The following is a 27,846-nucleotide window of genomic DNA, read 5'->3' on the forward strand; positions in this document are numbered from 1 at the left end:
AATCCACCTCTTATAGGGAACTCCATCTGATAACTTCAGTTGGTATTGCTTTTTCATTCTCTACCTTCTCAGGTACTTTTCTACTTGGCACATCATTAGCAACTTGCTGTGTGAGCCACATTTGATTGGGCTCCGTGACTCCACGTTACCTTGGATCAGGTAAATGTCACTGTAGCAGGGGCGGCTGCTGCTCTGCTGGTATCCCCTCCCTGTTAACATTCCAGGGCTCATCAGTCTTCTGGCTACCTGCAAGGGCATGTCTTTGCTTTCAGAGGGCTTTCTCTGCCGCCTGATGCAGCAGCTTTGTGGCCCACAGGCAGACTGAAGATGCCAGGGAATTCACAGGCCCAGGAGCAGCTCTCAGCCAATGGCTGGTGGACTGGGTGTGAGCACCCCAGCTCTTCGGTCTCAGGGTTGACAAGTGTGTGCCCTCCCCTGACCCCCAGGGCTTCCCCACACAGGCGCCTGCACTTGCTGCCTTCCCTTCTTCGGATCAAGTTCCCAGCCCCTGCCTGGGCTCCTGGCCTCACCTTCCAAAGAAACTTGCCCTTGGATCTTTAATCTAGAGTCGGCTTCTGGAGGGGCTCGCCTAAGATGCCTTTTGAATTTCTTCTCAAGACTAGTCCAAGTTCTGCCTCTCACAGGAGACCTACCCTGGTGACTCAGGTTCAAGTCGCTTTCTCATGTCACTAACGTTCTCTGCATTCATTGACCTGTCACATGCTGAGCAATTTACTGTGTGGGATCCGGTTTAATTGTATGGCATGATTTAGCCCTAAATGGGCCCACAAATGATGCTATTTTCTCCCAAATCTACTAAAGTTTGACCAAAAGTTCCATGCACGGTCCACTGCTTGTCGCAATCCGTGCTCCAGATCTTACAAAAGGCAGCTTAATACGTGGGGATTGTGATTAGAATGTCTTGGCTAGGGAGCTTTCAGGAAGGAAGAGGGCAATAAGACATTGTCTTGAACAACAGAGATTCCCAGGACCTGACAGCTTTTCCCATTGAATCGGTGTGATTTCAGCCTGGACTCTCTCTACGTGCAACCGTTGGTGGATACATTTTGTGTAGGGGTCTCCCTCTGTACTCAGTGGAATGTCATGGGAGAAGTTACATAACCTGATATCAGCGCCATCCCGGCCAAGTGTGGCCCTCCCCCATCCCCTTTTTTATTTTGAATGACGACTTCATGTTCAGAAGGCAAATAGTAAGATTTGCTGTAGGCGGCGAAGCTAAAGAAAGCATGTTGTTTCCTGGACTGAGTGGGAAACCCGCTCTTGCGCCCCTGAGGTGCTCTGGAGCACAGCCCGGCCAATCCTTCACCCCCACCTCAGCCGCGTCCTCGTCACAGAAGCAGACAGGGATGGAAACTGATTTTTGCATTGAAGCAAACATTGGCAGTGGTACACGAGGGCGCTGCTCCTGGCGTGGTGTGTCTCTGTCTCTATTTGCTCACGCCCTGTCGTTGCCATGGCCAGGGGTGATTTTTCTGGAGCAGTGTCTGTCGTGAGTTTACTAGAGCCCTCCTCCTGCCTGGAGACTGGCGGGAGGGGCCTTCGGCCTTGCAGGAAAGTATGCGCTGCAAACACGGTTCACCGTCTTTCCCTCTGACTCATACCAGGTCCGCTCCCCGGGAATCACTGAGCGCTCCTGCCTCTTTCAACTGACCACACAGCTCGACTGGATCTGTGCTACCCTGCACCGCTGGGTGCAAAATGTGGACAGATTTGACTTGTTATTCAATCCCTTATAATATTCTGTCAACCAAACTTACGTATTTAGTCATTAATGATGTGGAATAAGGCTGCCCCAGCTAGAGAAGCCCAAGGTGACCTGGCCTACATGCCAAACTATACGACCCAGTGGACTTTATTTTATGGTATGAATTAGGACCGCCCCAGGGAGAGAAGCCCAGGGCATCCTCACCTACATGCCGATCTATATGGCCAGATTCGTATCTAAAGTTATATGACCGCACAATAACCAGACCCCATCTGCACTGAAATCATTTAATGACTTTTTACATCATCTTTTCTTTTCTCCAGTAAAAATAAGTCACGTACCCATGCCTTATAAAATTAGCCCTAACCCTCAACTCGGGGCAGCAGCAGGAGCTCTGACTGCCTGTGGGTCTTGTCCCCACACACTAGCTCTGCCTGCCCATGGGACCTGTCCCCATGCCAGCGGGGGCAGCAGCAGGAGCTCTGACTGCCTGTGGGTCCTGTCCCCACGAACCAGCTCTGCCTGCCCATGGGTCCTGTCCCCATGCCAGCGGGGGCAGCAGCAGCGGCAGCAGCAGGAGCTCTGACTGCCTGTGGGTCTTGTCCCCACACACTAGCTCTGCCTGCCCATGGGACCTGTCCCCATGCCAGCGGGGGCAGCAGCAGGAGCTCTGACTGCCCATGGGTCCTGTCCCCATGCTATTCCACACTATTCTCTAAATAAAAGAGCACTACTGCCAGATCTTGAGAGTCTAAGAAATCTTTCTTTCGACTCCTCGGCTCACCGATCCCCCATCAATTAAGGATTTAAAAAGGTATGTTGATTGGAAAAAATATTGCTGTAAAGGACATTATAGGGACATTTGATGGAATTTAAATATGGGCTATGCGTTAGACAATGGAATTGCATCAATGTAAAATTTTCTGATGTTGATAATAAAACTATAGATATGCAAGGGATTGTCCCTGTTCTTACGAATCACACACCGAAATTAGTGGTAAATTGGAAGACAGTTTCTCCTACTTTCAACCAGTTCAGGAAAACAATCCACATATATATATATGTGGATTTTATACATATATAAAGAGAGAGAGAATGATAAAGCAAATGGAACAATATGTACTTAATTGGTAAATCCAGGTGAAAAGTAAAGAGGAGTTCCTTGTACTATGCTTGCAACTTTTCTTTATGTTTGAGATTATATCAAAGTAAAAAGTTACAAAAACAAAACGTGCCGCTGAGAAAGCAGCTCTAAGTTTCATGTGTAACCAGGCTGGCCTGCTCCAACAAGTGGGGGCAAGTATGGTCTGGCCACTTGTTTTTCAGCCGCTACGTATTCATCATCCCTGTTTGCCTTAGTGTCTCAAAGGCAGGAAGGCCGGGATGTCTTCCTGGAGCGGCCTTGAGCCCTATGGACGGAGAGGGAGGGTCGGTCTTCACTCCACAGCCAAGTGGGCGAAGACCCACACCTGCTCAGACCACACTGCCATCGCTTCCTCCTGCCACACGGTGTCGCTGTTGAGAACAGAGCTTACCTGTTCAGCTGTGCGGTGCTGGCCCAGCTCTGCCTCCCAGCTGGAACCTGGCCAGCTGCCTTGGACTAGGAGAGACAGCTCACACCTTAACACAGAGGGCTGTAGGGAGGGGGTGGATGACGCCCTTGGGGGATGCCGCAAGGCTTCCTGATGTCGGCTTAGTTTCGGCCTTGACAGGGGGTGCGTCTGGTGAGGAGGAGAGGAACGGGGAAGGACATGCAGATGGATATACCTGCCATGTGCAGAGTGGTGGGAATAGAACAAGTTGGAACATGCGATGGTCGGGAGCAGAGAATTCTTACAGGGAGGACAAAGGGTGGCTTTCGGGGTCTCTGATTTTTGGGGTTCCTGGGGCTGTTGCCTGTTTGTGAGCAGAGCCCATGGTAGGTGCTCAATAAATATGCAGTGAATTCAAGATTTTGCAGTGGTTAAACATTCACTGTGGTATATTGCAAGAAGGGCTGCCATCCTCCACGGCCCTGCACCCATGACCTTTGCAATATGAATTTGTGGCTCCACCTGTTTGCTCTCTCCTGGAATCTGAGATGACCTCGTGACTTGCTATGGTCAACAGCACTGGCAGAAGTGACACTGGACCAGTTGAGACGGAGTCTCAAGAGGCCTTGCGTGCCTTCACCCTCTCTTGGAATGCTGGCCAGCCGCCATGTAGACAAGCTTGTCCTGGCCTGCTGAAGGGTAAGAGACCACTACAGCAGAGATGAGCCATCCCAGCTCCGGCCAGCCAGGCCCCAGCTGGCCCAGCAGCTGATTGCAGACACATGAGCAAGCCTAGCTGGGATCAGAAACATGTCCAGCCGAGCTTGGCCCAGATAGTAGGGAGAACACATCGCTGTTGTTCCAAGCCACTGCGGCAGGATGAATAATATACTACCCTCCTCCTCCGCCAAAACCCGATGGCCTGTCCTAATCCTCAGAACTTGTGAGGATGTGCCTTCTACAGTCAAAGGGACTCTGCAATCCGATCAAGTCAAGGACCTTGAGATGAGGAGACTATCCAGGTGGGCACAATGGAATTACAAAGGTCCTTAGGAGGGGGACACGGGAGGGTCAGACAGAAAGGAAAGAGATGTGAAAACAGAAACAGAGATTGGAGTGATGCAGCCACAAGCCGAGGAATGCTAGAAGCCTCTGGAAGCTGGAGGAGGCAAGGGATAGATTTTTCCCTGGAGCCTCCAGAAGGAACCAGCCCAGCTGACACCTTGATTTTAGCTCTTAAGACTCATTTGCACTTCTGACTTCCAGGATTGTAAGAGAATAACTCTGTAGTGCTGTAGGTCACTAAATTTGTGGTAATTTGTTACAGCGGCAAAAGGGAACTTACGCAGCCACTAAGCTTTGGGGTGGTTTGCTCTGCGGCAGAAGCTGATACGTATACACTCCTATAGCCTTGAGGAAGCTTTAGGACAAGAAAGAGAGAAAAGGGCTGGTGCTGACATGGTGGGGAAGGGTGTGTATTTAGAGGACCGAAGAGGAATATTTTACCAGCCATTTTGATGAAAACGCTTTACAAGACACTTGTTTTTTAAAAAATTTATCTGAATGACTATCTTGAAGTCATTCATTTACTTGTGAGTTTATTAATTAATAAGCATTTACGTACCATGTGTTGGGAGTGAGGCAGTGGATTCTGGGATACATGCAACATTCCCTCTGCCCTCGTGAAGATCGTGATTTCCCCGAGCAGAGAGACTCCTTTCAGAAGCTGTGCTGACTGAGCCACGTGCTGGGCCTTCTCAGGAGAGCGCCTTCACCAGCCCCCTCAGATCCGGCCTCTCCTCTCTGCCCTGGCCTCTGGCTGCACACTTCCGGCCGCCCGGCACACCACCCTCTCTGGCTCTCTGCAGCTGAGGCACTTCTCTCCCTCGTTTCTGTCTGACAAACTATCCAGTCTCGAGGTTTTCAGCCACATCTTCCTCCACGCTGAGGCTTCATCCTTCCTCTTGGGTTGGCTCAAATGGAGAGAACTCCTGGGAAAATGACTTTTTACTTTCAAGGCCAGCCTGCCTCTCTTCCTCAGGAAAGGCCTGGGGGTCTAGTGTTGGGGATGGACCTAGAACCCTTCATATTGTCTGAGGAATTCTCTAGTAGCATTATGAGCAAAGTGCTATGGGAACAAGGGTGTGAAGGTTAATCTTAGGCGTCGGCTTGACTGGGCGATGAGACACCCACTTACCTGGTTAAATGTTATTTCTGCAGGTGTCTGCAAGGACATTTCTGGAGCAGGTCAGCACTTGAACTGGTGAACTGAGTAATGCAGATGGCCCTGCCCAGTGTGGGTGGGCATCATCCAATCTGTTGAGGGCCTTATAGAACAAAAAAGCAGAGAAAGGTTAGATTTGCTCTCTGACTGTCTGACTGAGCGAGGACATCGATCTTCTCCTGTTTTCGGTGCTCCTGGATCTTGGGCCTTCAGACCAGGACTGAATCCTACACCGTTGGCCCTCTGGCTCTTAGGCCTTTGGACCACACCACCGGCATTCCTGGATCACCAGCTTGCATACAGCTGATAACGGACTTCTCTACCTCCATAGTCACATGAACCAGTACCTTGTAATAAATCTCTCTCAACTGATCCATGGATATAGATATAGATCGCTCAATCTGTCTATCCACACGCTATTGGTTCTGTCTCTCTGGAGAGCCCTAAGACAATGGAGAAGGGAGAAACGGCTTCCTCCTTGGAGCTCAGAGAAAGCTTCCTCAGAGAAGGGACATAGAAGTGGGTCTTGTAGGACAAGTGGCTCTCGAACAGGGAAGGGTTTCTGGTCTCCAGATCCAGCAGGAACAAAACACAGAGGCATGAAAGTACACGATGTTGAAGCGTGATTCTAAAATGTTAAAACGCGATTCTCTCACAAATATTTTGGTGTCAAATATTTATTTAGCTCATTAATGAGGGAATCACCAAAATGATAAAGCTGGTTCAAAAGATCTGAAATACTGATAGAGATAGTCTAAAAAGGGATGATGGAACAAGATGGTAAAATTACATACAAAACTGGTTAATGTCCTACAGGACAATAAAGTCCTTATCTTTGGGGTTATCTACTCTGCCAGAAGAAACCGTTTGCAATTTATCAACATTCCCCAAGTTAACACACGACTTTATGGAGTCTTGCCCTCAATCAACAGAAGATGTTAAGCAAATCAGTCATCTAGTGCTATGTGACAAAGCACCCCAAAACTCAGCAGCTAAAACAGCAAACGTGTCTTATCTCATAGGGTTTCTGAGTGCCGGGAATTTGGAGGCAGGTTGTCTCGGTGGCCCTGGCTCACGGTCTCTGATCAGGCTGCAGTCAAGTTGTAAGCCGGAGCAGCAGTCTTTGGAAGATGCCAGAGGATCCGTTTCCAAGCTTGCTCAGGTGGCTGTTGGCAGAAGGTTCCAGTTCCTTGTCATGGGGCCTCTCTGCAGGGCCGTTCACAAGACAGGGCAGCTGGCCTCCCCGGGGGGGAGTGATGAGAGAGAAGGTTGAGGAGGGACAGGGAGTCGGAGAGGAGGGAGGGGGGAGGAGAAGGGAGAGAGGGGGGAGAGAGAGACACCAGACCAAGAGGAATGGAGAGAGAGAGGGAGGGAAGGGAGGACCCAAGATGGAGGCATAGTCTTCTTAGAAACTGATGTCAGAGTGATGCCCCCGCTCGGCTGTGTTCTGTTTTCCAGGAGCGAGGCGGCCAGCACAGTCCACTCGAGGGGAGGGAAATTAAGCTCCACCTTTGGGAGGCAAGGATTATCAAAGAACTTGTGGGCATTTCTTTAAAACCAGCGCACTACCCGCCCCCGCCCCCTGGGATCCGATGCTCCTCAGGCAGGCCTGGTAGACAGTGCCTCAGCATGACATTCAGAAGGGAACATGGTGATCTCTGGACTTGTCTTTGCATCTCCATGTTTTGGATACTTTTTGTAACAGCGGCTTGTTTGGGTGGTCCAGTGGGGCTGGGCTGGAGGACAAAAGAGGAAGGCTAGGCTGGGCCAGGCTCAAACATGCCCTGTTTGGGAGCAGAGACCTGTCCTGTGGCTGCTCACAGTGCAGCTTCGTGACTTGAGCAGGTCCCGCAACCAGCCCATCAGATCAGTCCTTTAGGAGGATGAGCAGACCGGGTGCCACACAAGGGGAGGCAGGGAGGCCAGAGCGAGACTTTGGCACAGAGCTGGAAGGTTCTAACTTGCATGTCATTTCCACATGGGCCCTTTGGCCAAAGTACAGCCTCCACGTGTTTTGAGGCCAGGCAGGGCCAGGTAAGGAACAGACAGGCCAGAGCTCAGGGGAGATGAAGCCTGGTGAGCACAGGCTTTGCCGGGCTGAGGACTGGGTGGGTCTGGACAGCCCGGAGGCTGGTATCACATGTAGCTCTTTGGAACTACCACCCAGTGGAAACATCTGGGCCACTGTAATTCTGGAAAATCTAAAAACTCATCCCCAATATATCAATACATTATTTGTGTACATATATATATATGTACACACGCATATATTCTATACTCATGACTCTGAAGTAGTATATTATCTGGATAATAGAACATACATTAAAATAAAAAAAATAAAAAAATTAAAAAAAAATAAGAACAGGGTCTAGCCCAGTGGCCTTGTGGTTAAGTTTGGCACACTCTGTTTTGGCAGCCTGGGTCTGGTTCCTGGGTGTGGACATACACCACTCAGTCTGTCAGTGGCTATGCTGTGACAGCCACTCACATACAAAATATAGGAAGATTGGCAGCAGAAGTTAGCTTAGGGTGAAACTTCCTCAGCAAAAAAAAAATAATAATAATAAATAAAAAATAAATAAAACAGATGAAATAAACAATATTTAAGATAACTTTTACCTTTTTCATTATGGACCCAATCTCCTTTGTCTTGACTAAAGCAGCACCGGCAGCATTACTACCGTGACGGAGTGGACTCCACTGGCTTTGTGAATCTGGGACCACACTTTCTGATGCAACAACCTGGGCTTCTCAGTGTGGGGCTCTCTGGGTCTGGTTCTACTGGCTGCTCCGTCTAGGGACACAGGAAACTCCAAAGGGGTCCAGCACACCACCTGATGCCCGGCCACGTTGCTTCAACGCTGTTCACCAAGAACACAAAGGCTTGTGGGGAAATGTGGCTACTAAATGCCATGCATTTTTGATGTCCAACAGTTTTTCTTACAAGGTATTGCATTTTTATACTTTTTAAACAAACAGCTTCAAAATCTACCAAAACACTTTGGACGATTTTTAAATAGGTTGGAAAATTTCATTTGCAAGTTTTTTTCAGGGCACAGATATGAAAGTTTCTATAAGTGGTGTGCTCACGTTATTTCTGGAAACAAAAACAAGGATGGAAAAGTTCCCCATTTCACTCTCCCCATAGGATGAGTTTCTTGAAAAGCAGCTGTTTCTCATGCAGTGTTAAAACATCCCCTCACGTTGAAGACAGCTTTCGCGTGTTTCTGTTTGCAGAAACCCTGTCAGTTGCTTTTGATGACTGGCCTTTGCACACAGAGTTCAGCCAAAGAAGTACCCGCCTTTTTAAAAAGAAACTCGCCCACTTCATCTCCAGAAAGGCTTGTCTGAGCACGTCAGATGCACAGGGACTCACATGGATGATCACTCTTTATATCATGCCAAAGAATTGCAAAGATTCTTCCATGTACGTAAACCCACACACCAGGCGCAGGTAAGCTGCCCAGTACTCAGAAGGAGGGTGCTCGGCCTGCCTCTCCCTGCTGGGGAGTTCCCACCCTTCCCTCAGGAGCACTCTCGGACTTCTGTGACTGCGGTACTCCACGAGGCAGCCAGTCCTTACACTAAGAATTAGGAGATATGCTTTATCACATCCAGGCGAAATAAATATGAAGCATGTCTTGTGCGTCTTGCGCTCTCTTGGGGTCCCACACCTCACTTTGGAGAGCGCTGACACAAGTGAAGTGCTGACAGGAATGAACTTCAGTTCTCCTTATTGCCTGAGCCCACACCTGCACAGGCATCCTCTGAAAACTGACCCAGAAACTCCACAGCACACTGGCTTAGGGCAAGTGTGGCCCCCACTGGTGCCTTCCAGACTCTCCTGTATTGTCTGCTAAGGGTATCCATTGCTGATCACCAGGTACTGTGCTGGGAATTTTAGATGGGTGTTTCTGATCCTCAAATCTTATAAGATAGGCGCATTATTCCCATTTTACAGATGATGAGACTGAGCCTCGCAGGGTTTCGGAGCTCAAGGTAGAGAAAAGCAGAGGCGGAAGGTCAAATACAGGTCCACCTCCGTTTGCCACTCTCTCCACTAGTCCCAGGCCGCCATCCTGCCGCCTCTCGCCTGCCCTGTGCCACTTCTATTTGGCAGTGGGAGGGGGCATCTTGCCAAGGCACCAAAGCACCTTGGCCCTTCCTCACCAGCGTCCATGTAACTGTCATTGGCATAAAGCACAGGCCACTGCTTCATGGAGCTTGTCTCTGGTTGAATCAACCCACGCTTGTCAACCAGGTGCAAGATGATCAGTGCACCCCCGGGAATCTGAAAAGCCCTCTGATCTCATCAGGGTTGCCAATTCCCAAGCCGCCCAAACCCATGGAGCCAAGTTCGTAGTTACTCGCCAACAAGGACTTCCTGTTTTTAAGTTCGGGGAGTTTCTTTAAAAACATAAACAAATGGAAGTTGCTTTGGACCTTGAGTAAATATTCCCTAGGAGCATTTGTGTGAAACGTAAATAAGCAACATATGGGCCCTGTTTCCTTCAAAATACACGTATTTCAGAGCCAAGGAGCTTAGGAAAAAAACATCCTGGACTTTTAGTTAAGTGGAAAAATATCTGGAAAAATTACTGGGCCCGATTTTCATATTTTATTTTTTTGAGTGGTTAATTATAGCACCTAAACCCAGTTTCTGAGGCCGGCATTTGTGGATGTCCACATTGAAATCCTCTCTCCCTCCTCTCCTCCTTGCCCGCAGGATTGTTTGCTGCTGGCAAAACTTGGCATTAGTCCTGGAATCCAGGTGTGCTGGGGCCGGTGGAGGGAGAGATCCACCTCCTGAGTGAAGAGAGGGAAGTCCAGAGGGCGTCTCTGGTTCGTTCGTTCGTCTTGGGGAAGCCTCAGCTGAACGGCCACCACGGTTTCTGCTGCACATTAGCTGGTGCAGACAGAAAGGGAAGCGCTCAAAAATATTTGAGAACTTAGGAATTTGCCTCAGGTTCATTTCTTGTTTCTGCAGGCAAAAGAAACCAATTTGAGCCAGTTGAAAGGGAAAAGGGAATTCACTGCAAAGATGCTGGGGTTTCTCAAGGAATTCAAGGAGGAGTTGAGCAGGCAGGTTTGGGGACCTCTCTTCTGGGCAGCTGTCACTGACAAGGCTCGGCTCCCAAGGCGAGGTCATATTCCCAGTTCCAGGGTGCGATGCCTCCTCAGTGCCAAGGTCCCCACTCCTCCTTCCTGCCCCCTCGGCAGGCAGGCCTTTGTGTTCCAGGGTGTGACAGCCCATCCCAGCCCTGGGAAGCAACTTGCCTTCTGCATTGTCAGCCTTAAACCACTGGGCATGTTCACCAAATGTCCCTCACCAGACTCTCATGGCTATATGGTGTCCACAGCTTTATTTATGTGCATCTAAAATATAGGACTCCCTCCCTCCCTTCTTTCTTTGGGGAAATATGCATTTATTTTGATTAACAAAAGCTAATCCAGCAGTAGCTAGTCATTCACTCTATGCCTGGCACTGGTCTAAGGACTTTCCATGTATTATCTCATTTAATTCAGACAAACTGAGGTACTGCTATTGTATTCTGTTATCATCACCACTTACAACAAGGAAAGTGACTCAGTAAGCATTCCGTCCGGAGGAGACTCAGCCAGGCAGTTCAGCTCCACGCCTGCTGCCCACTTGCCTCCTCCCTGCGAGCTTCATGGGGCCAGGGTCATGGCCCAGTCCCCCTGGTCCCCCACACGCCCCGCACAGAGCCTTGGCCAGTGAGAGGCTGCAGCCCATTGTTGAATTGCACAGACTGGCCTGCCTGCTCCCTGGGAGAGCCTGGCAGGGAGGAGAAAAGGCAGAGTCTGGTGAGCACTGAGCTGGTTCAAAACAAAGCCCCCCGTTGGCCGTGTTTCATCAGGTGCTAAGGACGACGGACCCTTTCCAGCAAGCCCTAAGGCACCCTTGCTGCCACGCCCCTTTTTGGCACACTCAGCCTGTGCCTGGAGTATAACCTCCCACCTACTAGAGCTGGGTCTTTGCCTCATCAGGGGCTGAGGGGGTGCCCAGGGCAGGGACCTGCCTGCACAGAGATTGTGCAACCAGGAAATCAGTGTCACGCACGGCCCCCGTGATTTATTAGCTCATCAGGCACGTTGGGCAAGCAGCTCATTTCACCATCTCGCAGTGACCAGGGAGGAGACCACGCAGAGCAGCCACAGGAGGCTGCAGGCTTGGGGTACCGGATCTTTGTGACAAACCAAAATGAGTCCCTGTGTCCCTTTGGGTTCAGAATGTACTAGAGGTTTGTTCTGAGGGGTGACAAGACATATGAGGGCCACTCTAATGATTACATTCTTCCATAATGTGGTCCCTCTTTCAGTTCAAAATGACTGGACTTGCCTACATTTGTGGCTGGGCAGGGAGCAGCAAGGATGGAGAGGAGGAAGGCAGCCAAGCTCTTCCTTCCCTCCTTCCATCTTCCTTCCCTTCCGCTCTTCTTCTTTCCTTCCTTCCCTCCCTCTCTCCTTCCATCCTCCCTTCCCTCCTTCCTTCCTTCCTCTTTCCTTCCTCGAAACAGAATGCTATTCTAAGGGCACTCACACAGCTTGGAGGACCAGACAGCCACTGGGCATGGAGGAGCAGGCAGTTCTCTCCCAGGGCAGCCTCTGCTCCCTTCTCCCCTCTCCTCAACCACACGTGCACCAATTCAAGCTGCTTGGCACCATCAGGGCTGCCCTCACCACCCCCAAGTTTACCTGGAGCCCTTTCAGCTCTGGCATGCCCTCCCTGGCCCAGACTGCCACTTTCCCAGTCTAGGTCAACAGAAGAGGGGTTCCTGATGACTGACACATGGTCTGAGCAAGGCTCAGAAGCCAGAGGCCCTCGCTGATCTAGGATCGGCTGTGCACCCTGTGCTCAGTCCATTGTGGCCAGGGAGGGGTGAGGCCACGTGAACCACTCGGGGGTGTGAAGCCAGGCCCACGCTGGAATTCTCTGTTCCCTCAGCTGTCGAAGTTCACAAGACCCCTCCTTGTCTTGGAGTGAAGATTAAAAAAACAACACTGAACACAGTGCTTGGTCCATAAGGGCAGTAAGATTGAGCTGTGTTAGGTCTGAAGAGGCCACCACAAGAAAATGCAAAGATGTGAGGAGAAGCTCATCAGGGGCAGTGGGCCACCGAGGGGAGCCCGGCCATCTCCTTGGCCAGCTGTGCTGGACGCCTGCTCTTCAAACCCCGCATCATCCCGTGTACCCCGATGCCACCGGCTCTGCTCTCTTATCCCACGTTTGGAGCTTCTGGAGTTTCACTGAAACTCGATCAAAACCAGTCAATTAAAATGATCTCTCTGATCTTCATCTTTTAAAACTAAGAAATTTCACTGGACTCTGCTCCTTTGGCCAAAGCAGAAGCCCGGATGACACCTATTGATGACCAGGAGTTACGAAGCCGCTGGCAGTGGCCATCCTCACCGCACCACGAGGAGTCCCTTTGCTCACCCAAGTCTAGGCGGGGGGCTCGGAGCAGTTTAAGGATGAAGAGGCTTTGACCCAGCTTGTGCGACGTCCACACAGCGAGAGGGTGCAGCTGGGACATCTGGGGACTAGGAGCTGGTCCGCAGTGGGCCTGGGAAGCCTTGAGACCCTGAGCGTGTGGAAGTTCTCCAGGCCAAGACCAGCACCGCAGGTTCGATTGACAGGCTCATACGGGTCATCTTCAGGGCAGCCGAGTGCCAGGTGGAGTCCTGAAGTGCAGAGACGGAGCAACTCAGACAAAAAGGTGTGTCTGCATGTAGTTTACATACAACTAACCCCAAATCAGCTCTCGTGACTTAAAAGATATTCACTGTTTACCCCATAAGAAATTCTGTAAGTGGTCAGCCCAAGGTAAGGTGCGGGTCAAGATCCAGGTCGTCCTCATCCTAGTGGCCCTTTCCTTAACACGCAGGCTCTGTCTTCAGGCTCACACTGCAGGTCTGCAATACGACCAACAACTGCCCCTGCCCAGAGGCCTCATTGCCAATGGCAGGCAGACCGAGAGAGAGCTCTCTGGAAGAAAAAGACCTTCCCAGGAAGTCCCGCAGAACTCCCCCACCTCCTGGACACCCCCAGCTGCAAGGCTGGCTGGGGAGCCACTGCTCGGTATTTTAGCCTGTGGAGTTGCAGGGGAAGTTGAGAACAGAGGCTGCAGGTCAATCAAGAGGGTGTGCCACATAGGGAAAGTGGGCATTCCGCGAGGTTCAGTTTCCGGGAGAGGGGAGTCTGATTTGCGGTAGCAGGAAAAGACACTGGACACACGGGTTGGGGTCAGTGCAGCCGACAGTACCAGTCATCCAAGATGGATGCATGTCTGTCCTTCAGTACAGGCCTGGCATCCGCCCTGGTCTGCCCGTGCCAGTGAGGCATTTCCTGAGCATCAGCTTAGTTCCAGGATGAGCACGGATTGTGTGGGGGTTTCAAAACAAGCGGAGCTCTTGCATCCATGAATCATCAGAGGTCAGGGCTCACCCACACATCTTTGGGGCTTCCTCTAACGTGAGCTTTGGTCTGATGGAGGTCAGTGTTCTGCCCACCAGGAGCACTTAGCAAAGCCCTTCTGACCTGAAACAAGGTGATGCAATTGTTTGAAATCATGAGTCAGGCTTAGTCTTCCTACTTTCTGCCAAAAGAGGGGCCAGTTGTGAGATAAAAGAGTTCTAGACGAATTGGGCCAACTTAAGTCACAGCCAGCCCAGACCAGTAACAGCCCTTATCCTCATCCCCACCCCCACCCCAGGGGAATGCCATGATTGGTCAAAACCTAGGTTCATGAACCAATCATGGCAAGAAGAGGTGGGATGCCCTTGACTGGCCTTGGCTGAGCAGAAGCTGGGGGGTGGAATGGGTGGAGCCCTGAACACATTGGGTTGCATGGAGAGGGAGCAGAAGTGGAACCTGCTGCATCAGTGTCTGCTTCAGTGCCTCATTTTGACCTTTTGCAAAATAACTATGCCAGCAATTAGAGAATGATGGAGATGATGGCCGATCATTCCAAAATGGCTGATCAACTCGCAAACAGCTATCAAGCCTACACTGCTTTCAAGAAAATGCTGCATAGGAAGGTGAAGCAAGGGTCTGAGTCAGGATTCTTGATCTCTAGGAGCTTGCACTGAAGATGAGAATACAGGATACGGCAATGTGGATGTGAGGCATGGGGAATGCGTGCAGAGCAGCCCTATGCAGGCGCCCGCTCAGGGCTCGCCGGGGAGCACCACAGGGTGACTCCAACCCACAGTAGGCGCAGTTTCACTCAATTGAAGAAAACGCTTCATAAGCATTGGCACCATCCATGTGTTTGTTTTTCAATTGTATAAAGCGGAAAATAAAGTGGCATACCTGACATATAAACATGTGGGTTAAATTTGGAAAGTGAAATTGGTCTAGTTGCTGTTGGTAAGTACATAGGAATGTGAGGAAGTTTGTAAATCAGTACTGCAATGCTTAACACGACATTGATTTTCTACAGTTCCAAGTTTGATTTATTAGATTTAAAAGGACTGTTTAAGTGCTGTCAGTTTTCCATCACTGCTGTAACAAATTACCACAAATTTAGTGGTTTAAAACAACAGAAATACGTCCTCTTCCAATTCTGTAGTTTGGGTCTCACTGGGCTAAAACCAAGGTGTTAGCAGGACCACGTGCCCTTCTGCAGGCTCCGGGACAGAATCTGTTTCCTGGCCTTCTCTGCTGCTAGAGCTGCCCACATTCCTTGTTTGGTGGCCCCGTCCTGCCATCTTAAAGCCAGTACATAGTGGCTCTGAGCCTGCTTCCATTGTCCATGTCTTCCTCTGACTCTTCTGCATCCATCTTCCACTTCTAAGGACCCTTGTGATTCTACCGGGCCCACCCGGCTCATACAGGGTACTCTCCCTATTTTACGGTCAGCTGCTTAGCGACCTTAATCTCATTTGCCATCTTCATCCCCTTTTTCCATGTAACCTAACACACAGCTTCTGGGGATTAAGATGTGCACATCATTGGGGGAACCATTATTCTGTCTATCACAGGCACTTAGAAAAACGTGCCTGGGAGATTTATAGTGCTGCTCGGACAGGCACGGGGAGTATATTCCATTTTAAAATACAGTTTAAAAAGTTGAAGAAAAGTAATTAGTTAATGTGGTATTTGTATAATAATGTGTCCCCGCCTGTCAGAGGCTCTTTGCAGTGCAGCACTGCTGCGCCTCCACGCAGAGAGGAAGACGATCTCTCCGCCTCTCTGGATTTGGGCCCGTCTCCTGGCGGGCTCTCACTGAGAGAAGGAGGCTGGAGTCTGGCCCAAGGCACCTGGAAGCACCCATCTCCTCTCTTGGCAGCCTGAGAGCTCCCTCCATGTTGTGAAGAAACGTGGGCCAGCCACCTGGAGAGGCCACGAGGAGGAGAACTGAGGTGCCGGCCACGTGAGAGGGGCCATCGTGGACTGACTGATCCCCATCAAGCCTTCAGTGATGCAGCTGTACATATGAGGCCAGGGGAGACCAGCGATAGAACTTCCCAGATTGCCAACCCACGGAATTCTGGGAAGTAATGACTAGCCACTGAGTTTGGGATAGTTTGCTTTACGGAAATAGGCTATTGAAGCAATTAAGCTTATAAAGAGGGTTGCTTATTGAAGGATTTTAGCAGTTAATCTGGAATTACCCAAACACTAAGCAAAGAGGAAATGTCTACTTGTCTGTACACAAATTTTACCAGAAATACAAATAGAATAATAATTTTTGTCAAACTTGAAGTTCGAGGGGCAAAGTGAGGCTTTTAAAGTTTTGCATCTTAGTAAGTTGTGTATTAATTTTAAATACAATCAGGCATCTTCTCCTTTGACTTGTAGGAGATGCTGATGGAGCACCCCACTCCCAAGCCCCTCACTCCAGATCCACCAGCTGCTGGGAGTGCCAGCGACTAACTGCTCACAGCTGCCCCGCCCATGTATCCCAGAGAATTGCCCTCAGCCCACAGGGGCCCTTTTCCCAGAGACCCCCTGGGTGTGGGGCCAGCCCACAGTCACGCTGGGCTGTACCGATTACAAAAGCCGGTCCGCTGGCCTCCAGGTGGAGCAGACGGTGGTGCTCTTCCCGCTTCAGATCCCCCTGTGGGACAGACCAAAGCTGGACTCCAAGGGAGCCTCCTGTCCACCCAGCATCTCCCTGCCGCTCCTGCCTCCGATTCTGACTGTGTCCCAGGAGCTCCCATGATGGAGCACCTGCGTGAGAACCCTCATCTCAGACTCTGCCTCCGGGAACGCCGGAGTGAGACTCACAGGAAGTGGATGAATGCCCATTGTTCCTAACGCGGACCCAGCTTGCATTTCATTTCTTAAACATATTCCTGGGTCTACTTGTTATATTCCACTAGGATATTTCCACCAGTGATCATAGGAAATTAGTTTATTGTTTATTATTTATTCCTGTTTTTTCAGGATTTGGTATCTCTTGTACTGAATAAAGACAGACATGAAGCTTTCTCTTTTCATTCACCTAGAACATTTTAAATGGCGCTGGAATTACCTGTTACTTGAATTTGAAGGTTTCATCAAATTTCATAAGACTGATATGGACTTTGGTGGCAGACTTCAGACCTTTAGTGACACCTTCAACTGTTCCATGCTAACTTGTCTGGTTAGATATTCTATTTACTTTTTTTGAGGTCAGAAGTACTTTTTTCTAGATAAGGAAAAGTACAGATCCTGTATATATTTCTATAGTGACATTCACTCTATTTTATTTGCATGGAGTTAAAATGTTCTCTCAAAATTTTTTCTTTTCCTCTGTTTCTGTTGTTAGTTCTTCATTCTCATTTCTAATTTTGGGTTTTTCTCTTCTCCTATTATTCTCCTGCTATGAAAATAGTTTTATTGCTTTTTAATATGTAAAAAGTATAAGCAATATAAAAAGTAAACTAAAAATCACCCAAACCTGATCACTCTGAGATGAAATCGTTAAAAATTAGTGGCCTTGTCTCTTCATAATCTGTTCACGCTGATGTTACACACTCGTACACACACATACTTTCTAATGTTAAACCACCTTTAAATTCCTGGAATATAACAATTTGACATGATCTTTTCCATTTTTATGTGTATTGAGTGAATTCAGTTTGCCAATATTTTGCTTGGAGTTTTTTGCATCTATGTTGATAAGCGATTGGTCTGTTATTACTCTTCTCTTATTGGCCTTGTACAGTTTTGACTTCAAAGCTTTTTGTAAGTGTTTCCTCCTTTTCTGCTATCTAGAACTGTGTGCTGGCCGCTGCAGTAGCCATCAGCCATGTGTGGCCATGATGCACGTGAAGAGGAGCTAGTGAGTCCTGAGACATGGGCAGTACACGCTGGCTTTTAAAGATGACATCAAACATGAGATTACATCTCAATAGTTTCATAATGGACTCAATGTTCAAAGGATAATGTTTTAGACATAGCGGATGAAATAAAATTTGTTATTGAATGAAAATGTATGCATAATCAACTGAAAACAGCTTGTTCTGGGCATTTAGAAAACTTCCCCGGAGCCAAAAAAGGAACGGTGATGGGGAGAAGTAAAAGCAGATGTGGGTGACAGCTGAGGGGCTTCGAGCAAGAAAGCCCAGGGGAGACCCATGCCGACGGAGCTTCTAGAGCCTCCTGCTCCCTCTGTGAACTGGCTCACGACACCACATGTGGCTGGGCTTTGGGTCTGAACAAGAAGATGAGGTCTCCACCCTCACAGAAAGCTCGCACCGTGGGCCCTATCCTTGGCTTTCAAAGCTGCCAGTGGAGGAGGTTGTAGGTCACTGACCAAAAGGAAGACGGGAGAGGTCAATGCAGTGCATAGCAAACAAGCCCGCTCTCCCTGAGGCTCCGTCCCCGGGGCGTGCACTGCTCTGATTCTGCCGGCTCAGCACAAAAGGGGGCAGGAGAGTGCAGCCAGCAGCCTGCAGTGATTGTATGACTGTGTCAAGCTAATTAGCCATCTTTATTTATCTATTTTTCTGTTTTTTTCTCCCCAAATCCCCCCAGTATATGGTTGTATATTTTAGCTGTGGGTCCTTCTAGTTGTGGCATGTGGGACGCCGCCTCACTGTGGCCTGATGAGCGGTGCCACGTCCATGCCCAGGATCCGAACCGGTGAAACCCTGGGCCGCTGAAGTTGAGCGTGCGAACTTAACCACTTGGCCATGGGGCCAGCCCCTAATTAGTCATCTTGAAACCGGCTCAACACAAGGTTGACGTAAGGGAAGCCATATTGTAGAAAAGAGCCCATGTTGTAACTTTGGATGACCTCTGACTAACTAACCCAACTGGATTTGCACCCTCCAGGAGATCCACCTGCTCTGTAGATTTTGTGACCCCTGCTAGTGCATGTACTTCCCAGCTGCGATAAAATGATAACTTTGTTCTTTTTAGTTCCTTTGGAATGTGATGGCCCCCAAACAGAGAGTCTATGCTCACAGCTGTCATCAATGAAAACTGGAAGATCTGGTGTGGCCACTCCCAGTCTGTAACACCAGAGGGTCAACATTCCCACCCCTTCCCTGTAACCCACTGGCCCGTCTAACTGCCTCAAGTTTCTGTGCCCCCTCAAGATGGTTCTTTTGGACATTAGTCGGCCATCTTCCCTCTTGCTAGCAAGCTGTAATAAAATGTGCTTTCTCTGCCACCATCTTGCCTCTTGATGACTGGCTTCTGTCTTGGGGCAAGCAGATTGTACCCTATGTGCAGTAACAATCTCACACTAAGGAGAACCAGCACAAGGGTGGGGAGAGCAAAAAAAGATTGTTCCTGCAGCTTCTAGAATAAACATATCATTTTATTAGACATTTTACAGATAGCCATTAATTTCTTGCTGTATAACAAAATAGCGCAGGGTTTTCTATTTATCCTGACAGCATGAATTCCAGCCTGATATCATCCTTTCAGTATGAATGTCATCATCCCAGTCTTTATGGACTGTCCGAAGCCAAAACATAAATAAATGAACAAAAGGAGAGATACAGTGAGAACCCAGTTCCTAGGGTGGGTGCGACTTTGATCTCTGCACTTTTTGTGAGATGTCAACAGTGACGATTTTGTCTCCTACAAGCTTAACCATGTTTGTAGCAAAGCTCATGACTTCCTCACTCTAGAGTCACGAGTGCCAGGAATCAATTGCTGGCCCTCATTATGGAAGCTGAGTCCTGAGTAAACTCCTGGGCACATAATGAGGCAAGGAGAGCCAGCATCTGGGCTACCAGCTCAGGGTTGGGTCTCAAGCCACAGAGGTGTCACCAGTCAGTTTAGCACGTTGATCTCTGACAGGCACAAAGAGAGGCTCTTTTGCGGAACTATGTGGAGAAGAACTGAAGGCCCTCTGTCCAAAACTGCCTGCAGAGGAGAGTGTACCAGTGCCCGAAATGCTTCTCAACCAAGACCCCCGAGACCCTGGGAAACTCAAATGTTGTCTGCAAGGAGCAACCCGCCCGCCGATGACCACCCATTGACACCTGAGCTTGAATCGGTTTACAACTCTGAGTACAGGAATGGGCCCCAGGACAGCGTGAGTGCCTTAGGTGGGTGGTGGGGTCAAGGAGAGTCTGTGGTGGGTGCAGGGCCCTGGAGGCCTGGCATTGGCGTTGAGTGGGGATATCTCACCACTGCACCCACCCCAGTCCCTTGCCTGGCTCCTGCTCTGCCCCAGGTGGGGAGAGCCCCTCTGAGCCCAGCCTTCGTGAGGCTGAGTCCCAGGGCTGTGCCGGCACAGAGGGAGCTGGCGCGGAGGGAAAACAAGGAGGAGGGAAGGAGCTCAGGCAGTGTGCTCCAGGAAGCCTTTCCAAAGACGAGGCTCTCTGAAAGGTGAGAAGGACCATGCCATGTGACAATACCAAGGAGCATCTTTGGGTGGCCAGTGCAAAGCCCAGGGCTCAGACAGCCTTGGTGAGTTCAGTTGGGAGGGACAGGGATCGGATCCCATGGGGCCTTGGAGGCCACTGAGAAGAGTCAGGGTTTTATCATAAATCCAACAGGATGGATGCATTGGAGGGTTCTCAGAGGAGGCATGGCATGGTCTAATTTATGTTCATAAAGATCACTCTGGGAAAGGAGAGAGAGGGAAGAGAAGACCATGCGAGGGAAGCAGAGGAAAGACCACAGGAGGTGGGGGGACAGCCCAGGACATGGGGAGAAGGCAAGGCATCTGAGGCAGGGCAGGGGGATGGGTTCCCTTATGCTGAATCAGCTCTGTCTCCCTGCCTGGCTTCTCATTGTCTCTGACACCAAGAACCCTGCTTCTTCCAGCTCCAAAGCCAGGACCCCATACCTCCCTCCTTCTCCCAGCTCCAACTTGTGGAAACGGGCCCAGCACTTCACCAATTCTTATAATAGTTCCGCCAAACACGAGGAATTTTCATCCATGTGTCATTAATACGCCACTAAGATTGGAAAATGATGAACATCTGGTCCTCTCTCAGGTGAGATGACCATGGCTGGGTCAATTCATTCACTTGTCCAATGTCACACAGCTAGACCATTGTGGAGGGACGATCAAATGCAGGTCCATCTGATTCCTCAAACCTCTCTTCTTCCTGCACATTGGTCTGAGCCTGGTCAGGGAGTCGGGGAGCAGCTTCTGAAAGGGGCTGGGGTAGGCATCTCCCACCCCCGCCTCTTCCAACTCTTCCTGGCCATGTATTCAGGGTAACAATCATCTGGTGCCAAACTGGAAAGTCATTTGTTCTGATATTTTTTAAGAAATGGCTTGCCCAACACATGAGCGGAGATCAGAATTTTAAGCTTGGGGTGCCAGGCCCCAGAGGCCCTCATCCTAACGGGTGTGCTTCGGTCAACGTCCCTTCATGTTTTTTCCTGGAGGGTAGGGCCCAGGAGAGACAGTTACAGAGTTTGATGGCACTATGAGGACCTGACATCATGCACTGAGGGTGGGGACGTGTCGTCATAGAAATGCATTGTTGAGAAGGAGCCGGTGAGCCCATGGCTCTTTGGCAGCTTTCCTAAGACTCTCCCTCAATTTGGAAATGCTTTCTTCATGGGAAAGCCCACCGGCACAGGCCCCGCATGAGCTTCCCCTTGGACAGTGGCCAGCGACTCCAGAGGAGCTATTTCCACCTGTGGGCGGGGCTCGGCCGCCAGGCTTTCCTGGCAGTGTGTGTGTGCATGAGAGCCAGACCTGGGGGTCACAGCCAGGGCTTACCTTGCCAGAGCCACCTGTGATCAAGGGATCCGTTCCCTTGGCGATAGGGTCACTGCCCAGCTGACAGCTGTTTCTTGTTACTTTTTGTGGAAGCATAAATCTGGATGCATGTTTTTTTGAATGAGATTTTCAGTTTGTATCAATGAGACATAGCTTGGCTTATAATTGACTTCGTCTATAGCCATCAGTGGGCTTCACCCCGAGAAAATTGTCTCCCTGAGAATGCAGACTGACAGCCGCGGCCAACACTAATGCGCAGCGACAGCTGCCAGGCGGCTTACCAAGCAGGTTCGTGCTTTCCATGTGTGGTCCTTTCAGACACCCTGTGAGATACATATTGTTGTATGTACGTTGCTCCAAACCATCCATTTATTCAGCAAGTTGAGCACCTGCCAAGTGCCCAGCCTCAGCTCAGGCTGGCCCGGATGTTAAGGAGGATGGCAGGACAGATGGGGACATGGGGGCTTAGAGGGAGCATGTCAACTGCCGAGGTCACTTAGCGAGAATTTTAACCTGAGGCTGCTGGCAGGCCACAGCCCACCCTATGCCCACCTCGGCCTCATCCTAGGCCCCCCGGGAGTGTTTGCAAACTATACACGTGCCTGGGAACCACTCGTCTAGACCCTGACTATGGATGGGCTCATTTTGCTTCTGTTAATTCATAACAGCAAACTTCCCCCCTGTAACAACCTCTAACCCTTGTGGGACAGCCTGGGCCTGAGGCATCAGGGAGATGAGAAATGGTCCGTGGCCCCCCGAGTCCTTTGTGACTCCCACCCCCAGCACTCTTGCCTCACCCAGGCAGAGGCTTTGGGTTGGAAGCTTGGAAGATTCTGGATCCTTGGGCCTGAAGGGGCACTTCCTAAGCCAGTAGGCTCTTCTTCATGCCGGAAGGGGGTCCTCCATGGAGCAGCTGGGGCAGCTGGACTTATAAGAGGATTAACCGAATGTGTTTCAGGCTCCCACGGTCCGAGGAAGGGGCACGGGGGCAGCCTCCCTTTGAGGCCAGAGCCCTCGCTGAGCATTCCCGGTGGAGGATTTGGTTTGGTTTTGGTTAGAGAAAGCTGCTCTTCCTCTCAGGCAGGGGTTTCCAACAACAGCGTCGTCTGAGCCGTCTTGAGGGTCCTGAACCTGGAGTCAACGATCCAGGGAGCCTGGGGAGGGGCCAGAGCTGGCGTTTCTACAGGTTTCTGCCGGGCAGGACCTCACCTAGAGAACCACGCTCTAAGGAGAGCTGGGACATTTGGTCACCAGGTTTTCAGAAAGGGACATCCCGACATGCGACAGTGGCCTCCTGCCTTGTTTCTACTGCTGGTCCCTTCAGGGCAGGGCCACTCTGGTTGAGTCATCGCATCGCAGAATGTGACAGCTAAGTGGGAACTTAGAAACCTCCCTCCCGGGGTCTCTCAACCCTGACCAGTTACCTGGTGGAGCTTTTGAAAAATGCTGACCCCTGGGCAGCTGTCCTGCTCATCCAGGTCAGAAACTCTGGGGGTGGCCCTGGGAATCGGCCGCTGTCAGAAGCTCCACGGGGCTGCTAAGGAGCAGACTGGTTGGGAACCTGGGCTTCATACACAGGTTCTCGAAGTGAGGTCCCCAGACCAGCAACGTCACCTGAGAACTTGTTGGAAATGCAAATTCTCAGGCTTTGCCCCAGACCTGCTGATCCAGAAACTCCGGGCATGGGACCCAGCCACAAGGGTTTACCACACCCTCTCAGGGATGCTGGTGCACACTCAAGTGTTGAACCACCCCTCTAGAACACGCTCCCTTTTTACAGTTGAGACAACTGGGAAGGCCGGATCTGATTACATCACACAACCGGCCAGTGGCTGAGTTGGACTGAAGTCCCTACCTGCTCCATCAGTGCTCTCCAGCCCCCCTGCCCTGCTCCCCGGCCACGTGACTCAGTCCAGGGCCTGGCACATGCCTCCTATGCCCCTGAGGGCTGACGGGACACCAAGGTGGGCTGCCCCAATGGGGGTTTCCCCACCATCTCTCTCCGTAGGCTCCCGTCCCCTTGCCCAGGCTGAGCTGATGAGCAGATGATCTGAAGGAATAAAGAGGCCTGGGGACCAGTAGGTTGTTCACTTGCAGGATGGCAAGCTAGTTAGCAGGCCTCGGGTGTACTTTTCAGCTGCAAGGAGAATACACAGAGCCAGAACATCATGTTGCCGACTCCAATGATAGTGGCTCTAAGGTGCAGTACAGCCGAGCCATCATTTTTAATGCTTTGGAAATCCAGTTTCTCCCGTAGAGAAGAAAAGAAGTTGCAGAGAATAGCTAACGTTGTCTAAGGATGATGCAGCGACAATCTCTCATAAAAAGAAAACTATGCCTGTGAAGAGCTGACTGGCTCAGCCGGGAGGATTAGAGCATATAAACTGGCGTGTGTGCAGATTGCTTTGCTGCTCTCAGCAGCTGGAGCAGAGAGAGAGAGAGCAGCTGAGGTCAGGCTGTGCTGAAAAGACCTTCCATTTAGGACACACTGGCCTTGGGGACAGAGCTGGGAGAGCAACGGCTTGGACGGAGCTCGCCCCTGTGCTCTGTGGTAGGAATTCTTAAATTGGATGTGCAAATGAATAAATTGGGAGTCTTATCAAAACGCAGATTCTGAGTCCTGAGGTCTAGGGTAGGGCATAGGATTCTGAATTTCTGACAAGCCTATGGATGTCCTGGATGTTTTGGTCCATATGCATTTTGGTTCAAGGTTCTAGAGAATGCCACTGAATATGTTAGCAGTTACTCATCCCCTGTGGGATCAGGCACGTGGCTAGCAGTGTGGACACGGACTGGCATGCGACCTGGATCCCTAGAAGAGGCAGGTAGGACAGGAGGAATAGGCTGCAGAGGGAGCAGTAAGACTGGGTCTTTCCTCTTCACAGTGTCAGATGGGGTCAGATAAAATCAAATTCAGATTTAGATGAGGAGAGACTCCCCTGGAAAAGACCCCTGCAATGAGGGAGGGGACCATTGCAGTAGGGAGATGGGCCAGACCAGGATGTCTGCAAGTATCTCCAAGGACAGGCAGAAAGGGCGGGGCAAGCAAGGCTAGCATGACCCTGTGCGGGAGGCAGTGGGATAAGTAGGCAGCGCCATAGGACAGCCGAGCAGGGCACGTCTTCCTTACAGCCACCGGGTGCTCTCCTGGGAGGGACTTCAAGAGGGGGTGTTCGACATTAGGGTGTTAGAGTTCAGGCCGAGAAGGCCAAAGCTCAAGGACCTGATGGGGGAAGGTGTAAGGCCACAAGCCCAGCTGGGCTAGGGTGGCCGGGTATCATGCTGAGAGCCCAAAGAAATGACCCGGAGACTGCGAACAAGACATATAAGTTTACTGAGCCTTACTTACAGGGAGAGTGTCCAGTTGCGGCCAGATGGACATAGATTTGTGTACCGCTCCCGTCTCCTGGGAGAAGCTTGCTTAAGTAGGCAGGGCAACAAAGGCTGCATGCTTGCCTAGGAGGATCATCCCTGTACGACCTGCATTCCAAAGACCAGAGCCCCTGCTCCCTCCTTGAGACCTTGAGGGTCTTGGGGCCAATTATCCCCCGAGAAAGCAGCTGGGTCAGCCAGGCCCAGGACTGCTATCATCGCGAGTGTTGGCGTGTAGCCCAGATAAGAAGCCCCAAGGGCACATGGCTGTTAAAGGGGCACGCCGGCTAATGCCCCTACAGAGGGAGAGAAGCTTAACTAGAGTTTGGGTAATTCAAGGTAGCAGGTATTTTGTCTGGATTGTCTGTGGCGACAAGCAGTTCAACTAATCATTTATGAGGCAAAGAATGGGAATGCAGAGGGTCTGTGTGTGGCCGCAGGGTCCCTGGAGGTAAACAGGGAGGGCATCAGAGTATCTTCTCTAAGTGATGTGGGGAGGGCCAGCTCTTCCCAGGAACAAAGGGTGGGGGTTTCCAGGTGAAGCCCCAGGCTCAGGTAAAGGAAAAAATAAATTAACATTGTCAACGCCCAAGGACATATAATTTGTCCTTCCTGTCAATGTATATAGTTTCCAAAAGTTTAAAAATGAGACTCAAACATAGAATGAACAAAAGCTCAATACTGTATTTAGCTCATTAGTAAGGGAACCGGCAAGATGGTGGAGCTGATTCAAAAAGAAGTTGAAGCCTGAGGTTCCAGCCCACCGGAAAATCATCCTGAGACAAGTTTGCTGCCTTAGGGCCACCACTGGTTGGTTAATGTCCCACGGGGTGATAAAACTGTAATATTTGGGATTATGATCCCAAATATTTACAGGACAGACATTCTATGCATCTCTACCATTCGAGGTCTCCAGTATATCATGTAATTTCCCAGGGTCTAACCTCAGGTAATAGCAAACGGCGGGTCAAGCTCAGGTCCATTCCCCTAGACAGCTGGGGAATCCTTGGGTGGTCTCGTTAAACTTTTCCTCAGTATGGGAATAAAAGGTTGTGCCACCCACTTTTTTGCCTTATTTCCGCATTTTAAATACTTTTCTTAACTTCTCAGAGAATACAGAGGGCCTGTGTATGAGCCGACCTGTTCAAAGCACGTGCGCCCCACAGCCTTTCTGCAGACAGGCGTCCCCGTCAGTGAGTTCAGAGCTGCAGACAGGCGTCCCCATCAGCGAGGACAGAGCTTTGGGGCCCAGACTGTTCCACTCACTGACAGCAGAGTGGTGATCGTGTTATTTTGCTGTTTGTTGCCACTGTATTTTCCACAAGGACCAGTTTGGGAAACTTTTAAGTATTAAGAGGGGAAAGAGCCTGTTTCTATTAACAGGGCAAAAATAGTTCAGTAAGCTTCAAAACAAAACCATTTCCCTGAGCATTGAACAACACAGGCTGTCAGCAGCCTCATGCACTAAGGCTCTGACGAGGAGTGCCGCCAGCTGGAGCCGGAGCCGTGAGCAGTCCTCTGAGCCCGCAGCCCCTGCTGTACACCCAGATGAGCCACATTTCCTAAAACCATCAAAACCCATTTTAATCAGTCTCTTAACAGACACTTGCTGTGAGCTCAGTTACTCCTTACGTCCAGCTTTGCCTCCACTCTCTGTTAACTCAGTTGAATGTCACGTCGCAGGAGGAATCCAGCAGTTTTGTTAACAAAAATAAGCTGACTTATCAGGTTTTAACAATCAGATTGAAAAGCAGGAGTCACTGGGTAATCTTTACAGTTAAAATGTGAACAATGTGATATTTGTTCTTGGCAAACCCTTAGGTTTTCTAAACAATTTAATTGCTCATGTTATTTCAGAACAGTTGTTTTTTTTGAAATTACTGGGACCCACTGATGCTGCCCCGAGTAGCTGAGCTCAGCGTGCTCCTAGGGATGGAGAGGGGTGCGCATGAGATCTTCATCACCAAAGGAAGCTAAGCGAAGCCAAGGAGGCCAGAGGATGCAGACGGAGGAGGCGGGGGTGGAGGGCAGGGTGGTTTGGGGCTCCGTCTCTTGCTTTTTCACCCTCACCAGCCACACAGTTTTTTCTTCATGGCTCTTATCACCAGGTGATATCCAACATATTTTCCTTGACTGTTTGTTTGTTGTCTGTCTGTCCTTACCTCTTCCGCCCCGACTGGAACGTAAGCTCCATGTAAGCAGGCATTTTATTGCTTTATTGTTGCTGTTGGAGCTGTGCCTGATAGGCTGATTCCTGTTTGTGGAATATTACCAAGGAAGAGAAGGAATGCGTGAAGCCCAGTTCTCGGGGGCAAGAACTTAGAGGTGGCAGTGACCTCACAATCGTAGATCTTTGGGGAGCTGTGGCACTTGAGGTCTGAGCTGATATCTGGGCTATACATTAAACAAGTTGCTTTTTTTTTGGCGAGAAAGATTGACCCTGAGCTAACATCTGTGCCAATCTTCCTCCACTTTGTATGTAGGACGCTGCCACAGCATGGCTTGATAAGCCATGTGTAGGTCTGTGCCCGGGATCTGAACCCATGAACCCCGGGCCACTAAAGTGGAGCATGTGAACCTAACCACTATGCCACCAGGTTGGCCCCACAAGTTGCTTTTATTGAAAAGGAAAAATATTTATTTATAAACCTTAGATGCCCCTGGGCATTCTGGAACCAGCACCCCACAGTTGTGGCTCCCCGACACGTGGCCGGAGGGCTTAGTCCTGTCTTGGTCATTTTGTGCCCTCAGTTAGGAGCCCTAGTCTTCCTGGCCCCTCACCTCGTCTACTGACAGCTGGGAGCACCCTGAGTTCCATGCTGTTGCTGCCACTCGACC

The 27,846-nt window shown here is 50.2% G+C and overlaps 2 long non-coding RNA genes across 2 annotated transcripts; both read left to right on the top strand.

Annotated features, from left to right (window-relative positions):
* Positions 1 to 5,402: 5,402 nt before the first annotated feature.
* Positions 5,403 to 9,203, top strand: LOC139078039 (uncharacterized). Its single transcript, XR_011530755.1, has 2 exons — positions 5,403 to 6,644; positions 8,146 to 9,203. It is a non-coding gene; the product is annotated as an uncharacterized lncRNA (long non-coding RNA).
* A 3,082-nt stretch (positions 9,204 to 12,285) lies between these two features.
* Positions 12,286 to 17,919, top strand: LOC139078101 (uncharacterized). Its single transcript, XR_011530860.1, has 2 exons — positions 12,286 to 13,221; positions 16,308 to 17,919. It is a non-coding gene; the product is annotated as an uncharacterized lncRNA (long non-coding RNA).
* The last annotated feature ends 9,927 nt before the right edge of the window (positions 17,920 to 27,846 follow it).

This window comes from Equus przewalskii, chromosome 21 (genome assembly GCF_037783145.1).
Source record: "Equus przewalskii isolate Varuska chromosome 21, EquPr2, whole genome shotgun sequence".
Taxonomy (NCBI): Eukaryota; Metazoa; Chordata; class Mammalia; order Perissodactyla; family Equidae; genus Equus; species Equus przewalskii.